Below are 14710 nucleotides of genomic sequence, written 5' to 3' on the forward strand. Positions count from 1 at the left end.
GTTTTTTATGATCTGACTAAACGAGAGGAGCCAGAGCATGCACGGACAACAGTTTGATATAGAACACAGAACTCATTCTGTTCATTCTGATCCGAGGAGCGAGGGGAAAGACACGGCTCCCCCCTCCTCTCCTGTTCACTTACCCCTCCTCTCGCAGTCGATTCCCTCCTCTCGCAGTGTGGAGATGTGGAGAATAAAGTTTCCCGATAATGCATAAAAGTAAATCTGCAATGGAACTCTTCATACGTCACAAGAAATGGCCAATCAAATCTGCGCTTAACAGAGAGAGAGACGAGGGAAAGAGGAGAGATAGACGAATGATGATGGAGATGATGGAGCGAACAGATAGAATCCACTGAAAAGCAGTAAACCTAAAAAAAAAATGGGGGCGACAGTTGCTCAATGGGTTGGTGTGAGTGCACGTTTTGGAACTTTGAATTAAAAGGTTTCTTTACACATTCTTGGAGACAAAGGTAAAATGATATACATAGCTAACCAGGTCCCGACCAGGGTTGTACCTGAATGCTTGTTACTGCGACAATACAATGTGATTTTCAACATTAAATTATAGTATTTATCACGTGGCCTTATATCTAAGAGTGAGAGAGACCCTGAATGAATTGTGGATCGCATATATTGATTTATCTTTAAACAGATATATTAAAAACCACCTTCTTAAACATTAATAGCTCCTGAACTACTTTGAAGTGCTTATTGTGGCTTTATAAAATGTGTACTCTGCTAAACGTGTAAGTGCATATAGTAGTGTTCCCACATCCGCAACTTGAGATTGATGAGGTACAACACAAATGCTACGGCAAGGGGGAGACAAGGGGGAGACAGGATGCCAGGTCAGAGGAGAGTTAACATCAACTCCCTATCTGGAGATTGGGTACGAAGTCAATATGGGGTGTGTACATTAATGAGGGAAAAAATTAACTTAAATGATTTTAGCAAGTGGCTAAATTCTTTAAAAGTCAGGCAATGTGATTTTCTGGATTTTTTTTTTCTTTTGTCTCTCTCTCTTTTTTTTGGTCTCTCATAGTTGAAGTGTACCTATGATGAAACTTGTATATAATTTTCATCCTAGGTACACTTACAAGCAGCATATATATATATATATATATATATATATATATATATATATATATATATATATATATATATATATATATATATATATATATATATATATATATATATATATATATATATATATATATATATATATATATATATATATATATATATATATATATATATATAAGAATCAGAAGACTTTTATTGCCATAGTCTGTGAACACAGTTCACAAACTAGGAACTTGCTTCGGTGAAAAAGTGCAACATAAACACACTGAATAAATACAAATACAAATAAGGGCATGCACAAAGTTAAAAAGATATGCTTAAAAAAATCAAGTGAAATACTTAAAGGGAGAAAAATATATACAACAGCAGCATCAGAACAACAGTGCAAAGTGGCTTATTAAAGTGACCGGTATTATAAAGTGTCCAGTTTAGTGCAGATATTATAAAGTGTTCATGAGACAAACAGCAGAGGGGAAGAAACTGTTTTTATGACGAGAGGTTCTGGTCCCAATGGACCGTAGCCTCCTGCCAGAGGGAAGTGGCTCAAATAGTCCATGTCCAGGGTGAGAAGTGTCAGCTGCTATACGGTCTGCTCGCCCCCGAGTCCTGGAGACGTACAGGTCCTGTAGAGATGGAAGGCTGCAGCCAATCACCTTCTCAGCAGAGCGCACAATGCGCTGCAGTCTCTGTCTGTCCCTGGCAGTGGCCCCAACGAACCACACAGTGATGGAGGAGGTGAGGATGGACTCAATGATGGAAGTGTAAAACTGCACCATCATCTGGACCGGCAGCTTGTGTTTCCTCAGCTGCCACAGGTGGAACATCCTGTGTTGGGCTTTCTTGATGAGGGAGCTGATGGTCGGCTCCCACTTGAGATCCTGGGTGATGCAGGTGCCCAGGAAGCGGAAAGAGTCCACAGTGGTGATGGGGGAGTCCGTCAGGGTGAGGGGAGGCAGGGGGGCTGTGACTTTCCTGAAGTCCACAATCATCTCCACTGTCTTCTGGGCGTTGAGCTCCAGGTTGTTGCTGCTGCACCAGGACACCAGCCGGTCCACCTCCTTCCTGTAGGCAAACTCATCGCTGTCCGAGATGAGTCCAGTGAGGGTGGTGTCATCCGCAAACTTAACCAGTTTGACGGAGTTGTGGCTGGAGGTGCAGCAGTTGGTGTACAGGGAGAAGAGCAGTGGAGAAAGTACACAGCCCTGTGGGGCACCTGTGCTGGTAGTCCGAGTGTCCGAGACATTCTTCCCCAGCCGCACGCGCTGTCTCCTGTCCGTTAGGAAGTCAGTGATCCACCTGCAGGTGGAGTCAGGCACGTTGAGCTGAGCGAGCTTGTCCTGGAGCAGAGCAGGGAGGATGGTGTTGAACGCAGAGCTGAAGTCCACAAACAGGATCCTGGCGTAGGTTCCCGGGGAGTCCAGATGCTGGAGGATGAAGTGAAGGGCCAGGTTAATGGCGTCTTCCACAGACCGATTGGCTCTGTAGGCAAACTGCAGAGGGTCCAGGAGGGGGGAGGTGAGGGACTTGAGGTGGTGCAGGACCAGGCGCTCAAATGACTTCATGACTACAGACGTCAGCGCCACAGGTCTGTAGTCATTAAGTCCAGTGATCCTGGGCTTCTTGGGGACGGGCACGATGGTGGACAGCTTGAAGCAGGCTGGGACGTGACATGACTCCAGGGGGTGACATGACTCCAGGAGGTGTTAAAAATGTCTGTGAAGACAGGAGCCAGTTCCTCAGCACAGTGTCTAAGGTCTAAGGGTGACATACTATATATATATATATATATATATATATATATATATATATATATATATATATATATCATCTACTTTATCTACTTGTCGTAACGGTGCGGATAGGACCAAAGGATGCAGACCAGAGCAGTTTTAACAGTGTTTATTTACAGCGGTGAAAATGCAGTCTTTAAACAGGTCACAAGAGCAGGTACAGGGACCGGGGAGCGGGAGACGGGTCAGGCGGGTGCGGTGCAGGTAGAGGCGGGCAGGACAGGACCAGGACGGGGATAGAAGCAGGTGCGGTACCAGGGCGGGCGGAGCAGACGAAGACCAGAGCGGGGAGCGGGTGACAAACCAGAGACCAGGACCGGACAGGAGACGAGACGAGCAGGAGACGAGACGAGCAGGAGACGAGACGAGCAGGAGACGAGACGAGCCGGAGACGAGACGAGCAGGAGACGATACCGGGACTGGAACGTGACGGCAGGAGCTGGGCGAGTGGAGGCAGGAATCTGGAGGGTGCATAAATCCAAATGAGCATTTGCAGGGAAGTACCAAATAACAAAGCTTAGCTAGAAACATTCACGTTTTACACGCGGACGGTCTGGCACCGAGTGTAGACTGCCAAGCCTTCTTGTACTCAGCAGCAGGTGGTGGTGATTAGGCTGATGCACCCCAGGTGTGCACGGGAGGAGTCAGGCACTCCACCCAGCTCCAGACACACAGGTAGGGGAGGGGGAGAGAGCACGGGAGGACAGGGAAACTGACATCATGACAGTACCCCCCCCCTAAGGTCCACCTCCTGGTGGACCCCCAGGCTTGTCAGGATGAGCGCGGTGGAAGTCTCTCACCATGTCGGGGTCCAGAATGCGTGCCCTGGGCACCCAGGATCGCTCCTCCGGACCGTAACCCTCCCAATCGACGAGGTACTGGAGGCCCCTACCACGGCGACGAACGTCAATCAGGCGGCGGACGGTGAACGCCGGGTGGCCGTCAATGACTCGGGCGGGCGGTGGGGGATCGGCCGGAGGGCACAGGTCGCTGGTCCGGACTGGTTTAACCTGGGAGACGTGAAAGGTCGGATGAATCCGGAGAGACGGGGGTAACTGGAGGCGCACCGCCGATGGATTTATGATCCTCACGATCTTAAACGGTCCCAGGAATCGGGGGGACAGCTTACGGGAGTCCGTCTTCAGCGGGACCGTCTTGGCGGAGAGCCAAACCATCTGGCCAGGTTGGTATACGGGCGCCGGGACACGGTGGCGATCGGCCGTCGCCTTAGTGCGCGCTCCAGCCCGAAGAAGGGCCGCCCTGGCCTTCTTCCAGATCCGGCGACAGCGCTGGAGATGGCGCTGAACAGACGGGACGGCGAGGTCCCTCTCCTCCGTGGGAAAGAGAGGGGGTTGATATCCCAGCGATGCCTCGAAGGGGGACATACCAGTGGCGGAACTCACGAGGGAGTTGTGAGCGTACTCTATCCAGGGCAGGTGAGTACTCCAGGTCGCGGGGTTGGCGGAGGCTGTGCACCGTAGGGCCGACTCCAGGTCTTGGTTGGCCCGCTCCGTCTGCCCATTAGATTGTGGATGGAACCCGGACGTGAGGCTAACCGTGGCCCCCAAACCGTCGCAGAAAGACCGCCATACCTGAGAGGTGAATTGGGTCCCTCTGTCGGACACGATGTCCACCGGGATGCCGTGGAGTCGGAAGACCTGACTGGTCAGCTGGTCGGCAGTTTCTTTGGCTGTGGGGAGCTTAGGCAGGGCAACGAAATGGGCGGCCTTGGAGAAGCGGTCCACAATGGTGAGAACCACCGTGTTCCCCTGGGAAGGGGGAAGGCCCGTCACGAAGTCCAAGGCGATGTGGGACCAAGGGCGACGAGGAACTGGGAGAGGATGCAAGAGACCAGAAGGGGGTGAGTGGGAGGCCTTGGCCCGAGCACATACCTGGCAGGCGGCGACATAAGCCCGGGTGTCTGTGTCCATCGTGGGCCACCAGAAGCGTCTCCTGAGGAGGGAGAGAGAGCGACCGGCACCAGGATGGCAGGCGAAACGGGAGGCATGGACCCACTGGAGCACCTGAGACCGGACAGAATCGGGAACAAACAGTTTATCTGGAGGGCCGTTACCTGGGTCGGGGTCGTTGGTCTGGGCCTCTCGGACGGTGTCCTCGATATCCCAATGGACCGCGGCCACCACACACGAGGAGGGAATAATTGTTTCTGCGGTGACCGGGCTATCCTCCAGGGCGAACTGGCGGGAGAGGGCATCGGGTTTGACGTTCCGAGATCCGGGGCGGTAGGTGAGGAGAAAGTTGAAGCGGCTGAAGAAGAGGGACCAACGAGCTTGACGGGGATTGAGGCGCCTGGCGGACTGGATGTACTCCAAGTTTTTATGGTCGGTCCAGACGATGAATGGTTGCTCCGCCCCTTCGAGCCAGTGGCGCCACTCCTCCAGGGCCAGCTTTACGGCAAGGAGCTCCCGATCCCCCACGTCATAATTGACCTCGGCCGAGGACAATCGCCGGGAAAAGAAGGCGCAGGGACAGAGGCGGTTGTGGGGGTCGAACCTCTGCGAAAGCACGGCCCCCACTCCCGAGTCGGAGGCGTCGACCTCCACGATGAATTGCCGTGAAGGGTCGGGCTGGTGCAGGATGGGAGCGGAGGTAAATAGTCTCTTAAGCTTCTCGAAGGCTGTCTGCGCCTCAGGAGACCAGGCAAACTGCAAAGCAGGAGAGGTGAGTTTAGTTAAGGGCGAGATAACCCTACTAAAATCCCGGATGAAACGTCTATAAAAATTGGCAAAGCCGATAAATCTCTGGAGCTGTCTCCGGCTGGTAGGAACGGGCCACTCAGTGACAGCCTGGATCTTTTCAGGGTCAGCTCTTACTTGGCCCCGCCCCACAATGAAGCCCAAAAAGCTGACCTCCTCTGCGTGAAACTCGCATTTCTCAGCTTTCACGAACAGTTTATTCTCGAGGAGGCGCTGGAGAACCTGGCGAACGTGCTGATGATGCTCCTGGGGGGACCGCGAGAAAATCAAGATGTCATCCAAGTAAACAAAGACGAATCGGTTAAGGAAATCACGGAGCACATCGTTGATGAGGGCTTGGAATACGGCAGGGGCGTTGGTGAGACCGAAGGGCATAACCAAGTATTCGAAATGTCCCAGGGGTGTCTTGAAGGCCGTCTTCCATTCGTCTCCCTCCCTGATGCGCACCAGGTGGTACGCATTCCGCAAATCCAACTTGGAGAAGATGGTCGCACCGTGGAGGGGCGTAAATGCCGAGTCCAGTAAGGGAAGCGGGTATTTATTCTTTACAGTTATATTGTTCAGACCCCGGTAATCAATGCAAGGCCGCAGGGATTTGTCCTTCTTAGCCACAAAGAAGAACCCCGCTCCCACGGGTGAAGTGGACGGGCGGATGATTCCGGCAGCCAGGGACCCACGGATATAGTCCTCCATTGACTCGCGTTCAGGTTTAGACAGGTTATATAGCCTGCTAGATGGTAGTGGGGCACCCGGCAGGAGGTCAATGGCGCAGTCATATGGGCGGTGGGGCGGTAAAGAGAGGGCCTTGCTCTTGCTAAAAACCTCCCCCAGGTCGTGATATTCAGCAGGCACCGAGGACAGATTGGGGGTGTCTGGGGACGGATCAGCGACAGGAACGGACCTCCCGGCCGGAGGGAGGGCGGACCGAAGGCACTTGGCGTGGCAATCGGGACTCCAGCCCGAAACTCCGCCCCTGGCCCAATCGAAAACAGGGTTGTGGGCGCGTAGCCAGGGGTAACCAAGGACCAGAGGAGAAGCGGAGGAGGACAGGACATGAAACTGACGGTTCTCTTGGTGGTTGCCGGACAGAATCACGGTGACAGGTTCTGTGATGTGAGTGATGTGCCCCAGAAAACGTCCATTGAGCCCCTGGGCATTTAAGGGGCGTTCGAGGGGCTCCAGGTAGACCCCGAGCTGCTCCGCGACTTGGGCATCAATAAAGTCCCTCTCAGCCCCGGAGTCGATAAGGGCGGAAACGCATAAGGTCTCTGTGCGAACGCACAGGGTGGCGCTGAGCCGCAGTCTATTAGAAGAGTCCAGGATGTGTTGCTCGCCCACCAGTACTCCCAGTGCTACTGGTGGGCCCCCCCTTTTGGCCGAACTGGGCAAGTGACCACATAATGTCCGCGCTCACCGCAGTAGAGGCAAGCCCCGGCCAGACGACGCCTCCGTTGACGCTCCTCGGCCGACACAAGGGTCCTGTCGAGTTGCATGGGCTCATCCGGCGGGGGCGGGGCAGCGCGTGGCTCCGGCGGGACCGGTGACCGGCGTCTCTCTCGGCGACGAGCCCGTAGGCGGTTGTCTATACGGTGAGTGAGGGAGATGAGGGTCCGCAGGTCGGGGGGTTCGTCCCGGGAAACCAATTCATCTTTCAAAGTCTCGTTCAGGCCCCGCACAAACACAGCCCGCAGCGCGCTGTCCGTCCAGTCCAGCTCCGCCGCATGTGTCCAGAATTCAATGGAATAATCCGCTACCGTCCTGGAGCCCTGGCTGAGAGTCAATAACCGGGAGGCAGCATTGTCCTGGTAGTGCGGGTGGTCAAACACCAGCTTAAACGTGGACACAAATTCATTAAAATCCAGGCTATCCACAGACGTCTTCATTAGGCGCGCCTCTGCCCACTGGAGAGCTCTGCCCCGGAGTAATCCACATATATATCGGATCTTGGTGGCCCCCGAGCTGAAACGAGAAGGGCATTGCTGGAACATGAACTCGCACTGGAACAGGAATCCGCGACAGAGGTGAGGTTGTCCAGCATACGGCTCCGGATCCGTGCCTCTCGGCTCCGGGAGGCATGGTGGCGCTCCAGCTGCAGCAGGCGGGGTGACGAGGAGCGCGGCCACCTGGTGGTTAAGCTGTGCCACCTGCTGGGACAATGTCTGATTTAGCTCCAATAGAGTTCGAATGGATTGTTCGTGCTGACCCAGCACCGCCTCGGGGTGAGAGTGCGTGAGGCGGCGCGTCTGGTCCGGATCTGAGCCTGCTTGGTCCATATTGGCCAGACCGTTCTGTCGTAACGGTGCGGATAGGACCAAAGGATGCAGACCAGAGCAGTTTTAACAGTGTTTATTTACAGCGGTGAAAATGCAGTCTTTAAACAGGTCACAAGAGCAGGTACAGGGACCGGGGAGCGGGAGACGGGTCAGGCGGGTGCGGTGCAGGTAGAGGCGGGCAGGACAGGACCAGGACGGGGATAGAAGCAGGTGCGGTACCAGGGCGGGCGGAGCAGACGAAGACCAGAGCGGGGAGCGGGTGACAAACCAGAGACCAGGACCGGACAGGAGACGAGACGAGCAGGAGACGAGACGAGCAGGAGACGAGACGAGCAGGAGACGAGACGAGCCGGAGACGAGACGAGCAGGAGACGATACCGGGACTGGAACGTGACGGCAGGAGCTGGGCGAGTGGAGGCAGGAATCTGGAGGGTGCATAAATCCAAATGAGCATTTGCAGGGAAGTACCAAATAACAAAGCTTAGCTAGAAACATTCACGTTTTACACGCGGACGGTCTGGCACCGAGTGTAGACTGCCAAGCCTTCTTGTACTCAGCAGCAGGTGGTGGTGATTAGGCTGATGCACCCCAGGTGTGCACGGGAGGAGTCAGGCACTCCACCCAGCTCCAGACACACAGGTAGGGGAGGGGGAGAGAGCACGGGAGGACAGGGAAACTGACATCATGACACTACTTTATTTTCTACTTTATTTTATTTTGTATAAAATGTAGCAATTAGGCTACATGTTAGAGGTCTGCAAATCAAACATCAGACCTCCTCATTGTGGGGCTGTAAAGACAGTTGTCTTTACAGCTCCATAGCACCACTGGCCCATTGAGGATAACACACAAGTGCCTGTTTACAAATCTCATTATGATGAAAATGATCTCTGCGACGATTGATGGACAAAACCACAGCTGAGACACAATTCAACACAATTTGTATTGATTTTAATATTTACTCCACCAGGAAGCTCATGAGAAGTGCTGTCATTGCCTTTTCCTGTCACCAATCTACATTTAGGTTATCTCATTTTACCGCAGAAGTACATTTAAACAACATTAGCATTAGAAAGTTGATTCAACGTATAACTTCCATATAACTTCCATTCAACATATAGTTCCATATAACTTTATGGTTGAAGAAGAATTACATCATACATATATATATATATATATATATATATATATATATATATATATATATATATATATATATATATATATATATATATATATATATATATATATATATATATATATATATATATATATATATATATATATATATACTATGTTAATGTAATGTAATATGTTACTGCTAAAAGGCGGTAGAAATGTCTCAGTTGTGTATATATATATATATATATAGAGAGAGAGAGAGAGAGAGATTTTTTTATGAATTTTTAGTCATTGCAGTCTTCATGCATTCAATTCACCCCATTAAAAGACATATGTTACAGTACATATATTACAGTAGTCATATCCAGTATCCAGATGACTACGTAAAATATCAACTGTTCTACCACACCTCTGGAACAAATGAAGTATTCCATTGGCTCATTTGTTGAAAAACAAATAAATAAATAAAACATATTAGTTATTTTACTTTGTACTTGAGAGGTAAAAAGTGAATGTACTGCTTCCCATAAACATGTATGAAGTATGCCGAGGGAGTTCAGGGGCATTAATATTGAAGTATTCTTAACAGACATCGTTAGGCCGACTGGAGACATCCAAATGACTTCCTGTTCTCTGATCCCATTTCTACATTTGTTAAAGTGCCTTTAGCTCTGTGACTTTCTGCACTCATCCATTCTGGTGATTCTTTTTTTTTTTTTTTTTTTTTTTTTTACATACTTTAACACATTTTTTATTCTTTAAGGGTAAGATTAAGGTTCTTGTACATGTACCTGAAATTGGTCCAGTTAGTTTTGGTCAAGATTACCTTAGCTGGAGGAATTTACCTATGGTGCATGTTTTGGGTTGGTTGGGGAAACCCGAATGCTCAGAGGAAACTCACCCATACACAGGAGATCAATCAAACTCAGAAAAGCTTGGGCGTCAAACCCGGAAGTTACTTGCTGTGAGGTGTGAGTACTAGCCACTCAGCTAGTCTCCATGGAAGACCAAATCACTCAATACATAAATAAATAATTGGGTTACAGGTTTGGGCTGTGTATTGCTAAGTACCGCACGATACACATCATATTCTGATACAGGGTCTGCAACATGATACATATTCTGATACAAAATCTATAAAAAGGTCTTAAAAGTGCACTACATTTATATTGTTAATAATGAAGAATAATAAAATACATGTAATTTCATTTTCACAATGCCTTTAATATCAAAACATATGAATAAGTAACTTTGTTGGATATGCAGATTGACCCTTAAAGCAGTGTATATGCAGCATAGTACCATGACAATTTATAATGAAATACCACTATTTAAAAGTATCACAATACAGAATCTCATACGCATATTGCCAAGAAGTCCAACAATATATTACTCTATTGATATATTACTCTATTGATATATTACTCTATTGATATTCTGATAGGCTGCTGTTATTTCAAGGTTATTTATTTCTTTTTGTAGTATTTTCTTTATATATTTCCAGCATGTACGTGATAGCTACAGTTCATTTTAACATAATTTATTATTAGTAGTTTCATTTTATTTTATTTTTTAATACATTTCTATCCTTATACGTGATAGCTGTAGTCCATTACATTGTAGTGATAAGTGACTGTTTAATGGAGGCCTGACTCAGACGCACAGGCAGTTGTGATCTCATTATCCTGAAACGTAATCCGCTGCCAATGGTTTTTGTGGTGCGGTGCTTTGAGATACTGAGGCTAACTCTAGCATCCCTTTTTTCAAACCACTGTCAGCCAAATAATGCACTCTCTCTATCAAATATTAAACTGTGGTCTGGGTGTACTAAGCTGTGTTAAGGACTTAAGCTGACAAGCAATATGCCAGTAAGGATAACATAGCATTACATCATAACTGAGATAAATATGTCTGAATAATTAACATGTTTCATAATTAAGATGGTCCACAAATGTCCACTACATAATTTTTCTGGTGTGTCTCTATGGAGATGTTATTGGTTTGCCTGGAATGTTCCACGGTATGACATTAAACATACCTGTCTCCATGGAGACAAGTAATAAGAGGTAAGGTGTACTATGTAACTTTTCCTGCTTTTCACCATGAAAATAAGTTTAATCTCACAAATTTGGCAATGATGTGTTTTTATTTATCAGTTCTGGGACATTCCAGGCAAAGTCATGGCAAGGCTTTATGTAAAAAATGATTATTATATAGACCCAATGAAGAACTCTTTAGTCCATTGGTTTAGGTCAACATTTATAATATTCCTGCTAAATATGTCAGACATGCGCCAAATTGTGCACTGAAAATCACAATGATGTTTTTTTTCTTTTTTTTCTTCACAATTACAAAGCATTGTACTTTATGGAAATGTTGTTTACATTACATATTGTCCAGCCAATTATCCAATCAGAATCAGAATGAGTTTCTCAATCATCTCATATCATATGACTACAATACTGCAATAAACCAGGGAGTGACTCAACTAAGCTACAAGTTACATGTCAGATCTGTAGAGATTAAACCCTGCTAACAGTAAGAATTCATGTTCTCCAGGTGTCAAGATCCCATTGTGTCCTGTCTTTCTTGTGCTGTTTTCCACCTCCTTTCTGTGTCAGAGCCTGTGGAGATTCTGGCTCCTCCCATGCACACCTGCAACTCATTCCGTAATCAGGCTGCACCTGGGGAGGACAAAGGGACCGTGGACCTGACACTCATCGCCAGATCGTCCGCGTATCCACAGTGATACAGCTCTGCTTGGCTCAGTCTCATGTTTCGCATTTTTACTCTGCACTCAGTTGACTGTTTTTTGTTCCTCACCAGATCCCTGGACCCACTCAGCTCCTCTGCCTCCAAACCAGCTCTCCACGACCTGTACAAACCTCACACCTTCCGACCGGTATGGGGTACCTCATCTCTGACCCCGCTGCCCACGACCCGCTCAAAGACTCCTGCAAACAACCCCACTCTCAACTGTCTGATCCATCTACCTTCATTTGCATTATATTCTATGTAAATAAACTTTGTCAAACTTTTCACCCGACCTCTGAATCTTTGGTCCCCCGTCAGTTATTAAGACAGAATGATCTGTGCTGTGGATTTCTACACTCGCCGCCAGATCGTCAGCGTATCCTTGTGGTACTGTCAGCTTGGCTCAGTCTCATTTTTTGTATTTTGCTTCTCGTGACTTTCTTGTTTTTGTCAGATCTTGCCCCCTGGACTACCCGTGCACCGCTGCCAGAGCGTCACCCGCCGACCCAGCCCTTCGCCATCTGCTCCGCTAACCATCTTACACATTTATATTGTAAATAAACTCTGTTGAACTGTTTTTTGAATCTGCATCTTTGGTCCGTCCGGACGTTATGACAGTGGGAGAGTTTAAACTAGTTTTCAATCACCCGCACTATCAAGCTGACTCCTCTCTCCGCCTATTAAGTCTAGTTCAGGGATCCAGGTCCGTGCCAGATTACACCATCAAGTTTTGGACGCTGGCAGTGGAGGTGGATTGGACTGACAGCGCACTAAAGGCTGTCTTCATGAAAGTGACAAATTAAAGGATGAACTGGCTTCTCGAGACGACCCACCTGACCTAAAACCTCTGATTTCCCTAGCGAACTATATTGATAATCGCCTGCAGACTCGGCAATGAGAGACGTGTCGTGTCGTGAATTGTCCTGTCCTCCCACAGCAATTCGACCAGGCTCCTGCGATATCCCCGCTTGAGAAGCCGAAAGAGCCGGGCCGAACACACTTGACTGCAGAGGAGCACCTGCGACGCCGGCAGCCGGGTGAGTGCCTATATTGTGGAAGGCAAGGGCATTTCCTTGCAACTTGCCCGGTTCGACCTAAGGGAGGATGCCCATCAGTAGGACTGGGAGTAGTGGGTCAGCAACACATCCAGAGAAGAAACATAATAGATATCAGCTCGATGCTACCATGTGCTGTCGAACTGTTACCCTACCCGTCTTGACTCTTATTGACTCCTGGCCAGGGTTACACATATTACCAAGTCGGTTACCTTAGTCTTGTCCGGGAATCAGCACGAAATCAGGTGCTTCTATGTAATTTCTGCTCCCACTATGCCGCTTATTCTGGGTCACCCATGGCTGGTAACTCACAACCCCGTAATTGACTGGAGTGGAGTCCCTTTTGCCATGTGAACTGAGTGCAATCTGCTCTGTCTCTAGCAGGGGACACTGCTCTTCACCCTTGGGTGCTGGATTCTTCTTCATTACCAAAAAGGATAAAACATTACAACCATGCATCGACTTTAGGGGCCTCAACAATATAACCATTAAAAACAAATATCCTTTGCCCCGCTTTCACAGCACTCCACAGGGCCACCATCTTCACTAAGCTCGACCTTAGAAGCGCATATTACCTGGGGCACATAAGAGAAGGGGACAAATGGAAGACTGCCTTCAAAACTCCACTGGGACACTTTGAATACTTGGTAATGCCTTTTGGATTAACCAATGCTCCAGCCGTCTTCCAAACTCTCATCAATGACGTGCTACGGGACTTTCTCAATCTTTTTGTGTTTGTGTATTTGGACGATGTCTGTGTAAGCCCTCAGTCATCCAGGTCTGATCTATAGCAAAAGACAAAGTTTAAAACTATCAACTGGACAAATCGTAGTTAGCTCCTCCGTTCAGATAGATATAAGGTGGTGGCCACCAGCAATCTGACCAGAACCAAAGAAGCGGCTTGGATGAGCAGCGAAACGTCTTCACTCTTACAACGATTTGTCCAGTTGATCGATTTAAACTTCAGCTTTTGCTATTTGGATGATATTCTGATTTTTTTCAAGGTCCCCACAGGAACACCAGCACCACATGCGCCAGGTCCTCCAGAGACTACGAGAGAACAAACTCTACGTGAAACTCTATGTTCTACATAGATAAGGTCAATTTTCTGGGGTTCATTGTGGGGTATCGACAGGCAAAAGCCAACCTGGAGAGGATTAAGGCGGTAAGTAACTGGCCTACACCCAACAACAGGAAACAGTTACAACAGTTTATTGGGTTTGCTAACTTTTACCAACGCTTTATCAGAGACTTTAGCCGTGTCATGGCTCCCCTCACTAAACTCACCTGTCCCTCCAAACAGTTCTGCTGGACCGCAGAAGCTCTGTTTGCCTTCAAGAAATTGAAGACCCTATTTGCCTCTGCCTTCGTTCTACGTCAGCCTGATCCCTCTCGCCAGTTCGTTGTAGAGGTGAATGCCTCAGACACAGGCGTCGCAGCCATCTTATCTCAAAGGTTTGACCCACACAATTGGATATATCCCTGCGCCTTCTTCTCAATTCGTCTCACACCAGCAGAGAGTAATTATGATGTGGGGGACAGAGAATTGTTGACAGTTAAACTTGCCCTGGAAGAATGGCGTCACTGGACGCGGGGCATCCCTTCTTGGTTTGGACTGATCACAAGAACTTAGCCTACATGCAGCCAGTTAAACATTTGAATTCCCGGCAAGCCCGTTGGTCAGTCTTTTTCAGTAGATTTAATTTCATTCTCAAGTATTGTCCGGGGTCTTGCAATATCAAGCCTGATGCACTTTCACGTCAGTTCTCCCAGGAGGACACTCCGAGCCCTCCGGAACCCATCATCCCACCTACGTGTGTGGTCACTGCTGTTCACTGGGCCTGGTCAGCCAGTACTCTTTTTGTTCCAGATCCGGTTCGCTCCGAGGTACTGAGTGGGTTCATTGCACA

The 14710-nt window shown here is 48.6% G+C and overlaps 1 protein-coding gene across 1 annotated transcript in view; it reads left to right on the plus strand.

The window, feature by feature from the left end:
- tmx2b (thioredoxin-related transmembrane protein 2b) overlaps positions 1-14710 on the plus strand; it is a 157917-nt gene that overhangs the window by 107838 nt on the left and 35369 nt on the right. The gene's annotated exons all lie outside the window — the stretch shown is intronic.

Source organism: Periophthalmus magnuspinnatus, chromosome 1 (genome assembly GCF_009829125.3).
Source record: "Periophthalmus magnuspinnatus isolate fPerMag1 chromosome 1, fPerMag1.2.pri, whole genome shotgun sequence".
NCBI lineage: Eukaryota > Metazoa > Chordata > Actinopteri > Gobiiformes > Gobiidae > Periophthalmus > Periophthalmus magnuspinnatus.